Source organism: Centruroides sculpturatus, unplaced genomic scaffold (genome assembly GCF_000671375.1).
Source record: "Centruroides sculpturatus isolate CEXI.00-Female unplaced genomic scaffold, Cexi_2.0 scaffold51, whole genome shotgun sequence".
Lineage (NCBI taxonomy): Eukaryota > Metazoa > Arthropoda > Arachnida > Scorpiones > Buthidae > Centruroides > Centruroides sculpturatus.
Window position 1 is genome coordinate 1,121,261 of NW_019384329.1, and position 5,857 is coordinate 1,127,117.

The 5,857-nt window shown below is 32.4% G+C and overlaps 1 long non-coding RNA gene across 1 annotated transcript; it reads right to left on the reverse strand.

The window, feature by feature from the left end:
• Positions 1–1,122: 1,122 nt before the first annotated feature.
• On the reverse strand, positions 1,123–2,048 carry LOC111629115. Its single transcript, XR_002757278.1, has 2 exons — positions 1,973–2,048; positions 1,123–1,201 (listed from the first exon to the last, which is right to left on the reverse strand). It is a non-coding gene; the product is annotated as an uncharacterized LOC111629115 (long non-coding RNA).
• Between the last annotated feature and the right edge of the window lie 3,809 nt (positions 2,049–5,857).

Sequence of the window (5,857 nt, forward strand, 5' to 3'; positions counted from 1 at the left end):
CTTTAGTAATTAAAACGTTGCAAACTATCTGATATTTTTATTTCTTCGTTCTAAATTTAATTAAACGTAAAAGATATTTAAAAGTTGCAAAAAGAACTAAATGTGAAATGTTAGAATAGAAAGTTTTATGGTTTTATGTATTTTCTTTTGCCTCAACACGAAACTTCAATTGCAGTGTAGGTGTTTTACTACTGCGTGTCTTTGAAAACAGCTGTTGTGAGTCATACCCAGGACGTTTACATATCCCCCTCAGGATAAAACGAAATCCAGGAGAATGTGTGTACTTGCTTGCCATATATATCTAGATATTTTTCAAATTTTTTAAATTTACACTGCTATTTCTGTTCTTTTATGTTAAAACTAAAACAGCTACATATAATAAAATCTGTTAAATAATAATTCAATTCAATTTATTAAGCATATAAGGCTTTCGCCTGTTACAAGGGCGGTGCTTGTTAATACAACATATTAGTATATTTCGTCAACATATCACAAATACTTTGTATATGTCCTTATCATATATCTACAACATAACATATCATTAACATAAGATATTAATCACAAGTTATTTTAAAAAATGGTTCATATAGTTATATATTTTAAAAATAGTGTTAATATTCGCTCTATCAAGGATCTTATACATCTCAGATTCGTTGGAACAATTTGCTATTATACTTATATCATATCTTTGCCTGATTTCGTTCACTTTATCACATTCACAGAATATATGGAATTTAGACATTGATTTATTACATCTTGGGCATATGATATGAGAATAATCCAGGAAAACTTATCATTTAAAATAATCCCATTTTTATTTAGTTAAATATTAATAATAATAATAATAATAAACTCTATTGTATGTTTTTTACACCATCAGAATCTATTCAGAAAAAGTTTACCAAAGTCAAATCCATGTATAAGAAGTTTAGAACGATTAGATTAATTTGATTAAAAACTCTCATCAGAAAAATTTTTAAGCGATTAATATAAAAGTAAGAAATTGTATGTATTTTTCATATAAATGTATAAAATTATTTTAAAAAATTCAATTTGATATTTCTTATTTTTTATTTCAAGTTTTCTTTTAGTTTTGTTACTTTGATTACACTCAAATTTTTATTTTTTGAGATGATGATCGGTTTGTATTTTTTTTCTCTTCTCTCATTGGATTAACTGGAGTTCCTCATAAGAAAAGAATCTATNGCAAGAATTAATTCCTTCGTTTCCAGACTAATTAGAGAATTTTTACATGGGTTTAAAAATATGTTCTATTTCGCGCAAAAACGCAAAAAACCTCATTTGCGCTTGTAAATCTTGCACGCCGCTTTCTTTTAACACTACCATTGTTAACACTTCCATTGTTAAGGAATTCATTCTTTCATCCACCGTGGTATCCTTCTAAATGTTGTAGCCTACTAAAACGCAGTCAAAAACGCAAAAAACCGCATCTAAAATAGTATAATAAAAGCCGAGTTTTCCACGAAAAGACTTGATTTTGTCCCTTTCCCCGCTGGGGGAATTTCGAAAAATCCCTTCTTAGTGTACATTCTCGTGACTTACCCTAACTGTGTACCGAGTTTCAACTCCTAATCGTTTGGGCTCTGCGCTAATTATTATTATTATGAACCCGTCTCGATTATATATATATAGATTATTTAATAATTGTAGCTTAATTACTATTATTTATAAAACAGCATTTATGTCAATAATACCAAGGGGCTGTGTAATACCGAGATGAACTTCATTTATAATACAGAAGAAAAGTACGCACTGTGCGTACCTTACTTTTGTATAAATGTATTCACTTTTTGACTGACCATTAGCTATACTAATAAGTTTTGAGTTAAGTGTTTATTAACAGAGAAACAAAACTAAAAAGTTAGATTAAAGATAAATTAATTTAAGGTTATTTTCCGCATGAAAGAAAGATTAATAGCGTAGGAGTATTGAAATGGTAATGATTGAGTACTTTTTTGAGACAATCTGTATTTAGAAATTTTAAATTTTCCCCGGAGGAAAGAGACATGATTAGAGTTTCGACAATGGAAATGTTAAAAATGGAAGTGTCAACAATGTAATTTTCAACAATGGAAGTGTTAAGAGAATGGGATGTGCAAGATTTAGAGGCGCAAATGCGATTTTATGCGTTTCTGATTGCGTTTTAATAGGTTATGTCACGAGAATATACACTCAGAAGGGAGTTTTCGAAGGAACTTCCACCAGAGGGGGTGAGATTGTTGACACTTCCCCGGCAAGGAAGTGTGAACAATGGAAGTGTTAAGAAAAAGCGACAGGAAAGATTTACCGACGTAGATGGTTTTTTTTTTGTTTTTGCAAAAATACGAACATTTTTTAACCCATCTAAAAATTCTCTAATCAGTCTTGAAACAGGGAGACCTAATTCTTCTATTTTTTAAAAAATGGTAAGATTGAATATAAAGTAAAAATTTTAATCTTTCGTATCATTACTTTTTACCCGAACAACGCCAGGCCTAGCTACTAGTTTCTAATAATTCAGAGATAATTATATATTAGAACTTTATATATAATATCCGAAAAACTTGTATAATTACTAGATGTTTCCCGCGGCATTACCCGCGAGTATTTTGCAAGCAAAACCCATTTATATTTAGTATTTTAACAACCAGAGTAATTGTTATATAACACCTACCGCTGAGAATAATGAGAATTGCCAAGAATCAAAAAGAACTATTTTTAATTTGATCAATTTTCTGGAACGTTTACAATCGTTCTATAATCGAACTAATATGCAATAACAAATTCGAATTTAAAACGGTTTAAACATTTTTTAAATTGAAATAGATAAAAATATTTATAACAATGTCTGAAATGTTATCAATTTAATTCACGTAAGTATTCAATGAAGACTAAACGTAGTAGAAAACAAAAATCGCATCTAAAATAGTACAGTAGAAGCCGTTCTTCCAGTTAAGCCTTAATCCTCTTTCCCCCGCGGGGAAATTTCCAAAAATTCTTTCTTAGTGTGCGTTTTTATCACGTATCCTAACTATGTGCTATATTTCACCGCTTTAGGTTCAGTGGTTTGCTCTAGGCGATGATGAATCAGTCAGTCAGTCAGTGAGTCAGTCAGTCAGTCAGGTCAAGTAATTTTATATATTTAGGTCAATCATATTTAGTATCAACATCTGAGAATAAAATTCTAGAGGTATCTAAACAAATAAATGTACTGACGAATTTATACGATAAAAATTATGTGGTCCATTATCGAAATTTCAAACAATATTTGAAAATGGGATTCAAATCTTATAAATGTCATACAGTATTAGAATTTAAACGGTTACTATGGATAAGAAAGTTATTAAAGTTGACTACTAAAATGAAAATTAACACAAATAGTGATTCTAAAAAGGTCTTTGAAAAACTAATGAATAACTTTCTATTTTGCAAAACTATGGAAAATACAAAAAAATTTCGTACAAAATTAAAACCTAATGAAGATTGAAAATTTAATCGGAAAACGAAAATTTAAACATAGAACGATATTTGACGAACACATTAGTGCTGTTCGTATGATCAAAACAAAGGTTGTATTTTAACTATTCAAATCAATATTTTAAATTCGTTTTGAAGCTGATTTCCTTTACTTCAGCATAAAATTGGAATAAGTTTCAAATGGTGTCATAACTGATACAAATACATTCATTCATTCATTTCTTTATTAACGCACACAATGGTACATGCCGGGTTCCGCAGTGAGCACTACCCGGTGATAACAAATTACAATAATAAAGATACAGATAGATATAGGTGTTACAAAATACATAATTAATTATAATATAAAGGTAAAATACACAGGTGTAATAGGTACACAATACAATAACACAATACAATACAATACAGAAAACACTGACGATCGAGCGGTGTCTCGAAGATTGTGCTTGGTGCGATTTCAGCTAAAATCCAGTCACATTCGACACCAATACACAAAGTCCATCCTTAAAAAGAGACAGCCATAAGCAAAATAGGATGAAGAAAAATGTTCTTCAGCACTAATGTATATATTGTGTACTGTAAACTTAGTGCTGCAGTCTTGATCATCTGTCCGCACGTAAACAGTACACTTTGGTAGAGAATAACTACTGAATAATCAGGATAAATTAGACTTATGCCAGACATCCTGAGGCTTATGATGTGTAACATGATGGCTGCTGAAATTAGAATTATTTGATGAATCGGAATAAGATGGTATCGTATCATACTCAAGAGAGTGATTGAGTACAAAGCTGACTAAAAGCCACTGACTGTTGTACGTGCAAAGTATTTGGTGATTAAGTCGAAAAAGGCCTCATATGAGTCTTTTTCACGAAGGATTGTGTTATAGTCAGACCAGTTATGGCCATGTGAATTAATAGTGGTAATCAGTATATGTCGCTCCAAATTAAGCATGGGGCACTCATAAATGTAGTGCACATTACTATCTGTAACACCACACAGGGAGCACATTGAACTGGTTGCGTTAACGAATCTCGCTAGATAAGATTGAAAGCGACCATGGCCGGTAAGAAATTGCGTAACAAAACTATTAGGTCTGTACCATTTGTATGTAAAAAAGGTCTTGATACAAGGTATAAATCTATGAGTAATAGGGTGGTTATGTTGGTCCCAGGTGTTTTGCCAAGTTAATAGGAGATCCTGCCAGAGAATTCTTTTGAGAGTACTGGTGCTGATTTTATCATAAGAGATATTAAGACTATTATCGTTGGAAGCTGCCTTAGCTAAGGCATCAGCTCTTTCGTTACCATGGGTACCTATATGTGCACGAGTCCAGTAAATATAATATCGATTGGAAGACTTGGAAATGAGAGTGTTAATGTCATAAACGATTGGGTGAAAGGATCTTTTACGAAGGATTGCAATAGAGGAAGAGCTATCAGTAATGATAGCTATTTGTTTATGCTGGACATTGTTAGCCCAAGTAATGGCCATTTTCAAGGCATAGAGTTCTGCTTGAAAAATAGTGCATTGTTCACCCAATCTGAACTGGCCCAGAGCAATCTCCTGCCCGTTCTGGTAAACAACATAACTACAACCAACCTTTATATCTGTTTTCGAACCATCCGTAAAGATTTCGTAATCATTGTAAGAGGGTTGCTCGAAGACGATTGACGGTGTGGACGAAAGGGCCAAAGATTGTGAATAAATGACAAAAGAAATTTCTTGTTCCAAGTCGGTGTGACTTATTTGTTGGTTGCTAGTATAAATATCAAGGCCATGCTTTATTTGCCATTGTTTAAAATAGGAGGTGATGATAAGATCAATAGGGGCTTTCTTAGCCAGAACTTGAATAGAGATATTGGGCGTGGTATTGTAGGCCTTGGTGATCTGAATAAGAGCTCTACGTTGTGACGAAATAAGTTTACGCTTTATATGAGTCTTATAAACATCACCTCCCCAAATTCCACAAGCATAAGTAATGATTGGAATATAAATCTGATTATAAATTGCATCCATCGCCTCAGTGGCAAGTCCCCAACGACCTCTCGCAATACTTGCAAAAGCGTTAAAGATTTTCCCTGTACGTTGAGTTATGTATTCAATATGTGAATTCCACAAGAGGCGGTGGTCCAAGATCACGCCCAAATATTTAATAGTTTTATCTACTTTTATGGTATGACCACCCATTTTAATGCAAGGAGTACGGAGGTAAAGGTTTTGATGGCCAGGTTTATTGAATACTATACACTTAGTCTTGTTAGGATTAAAATCCAGTTTATGTTGATTTCCCCAGGTTAGAATGTTATTAAGAATAGTATTACCGTGCTGCTCAAGTGCTGAACGAGATTGACCACCAAAAAGTACCAAAACATCGTCA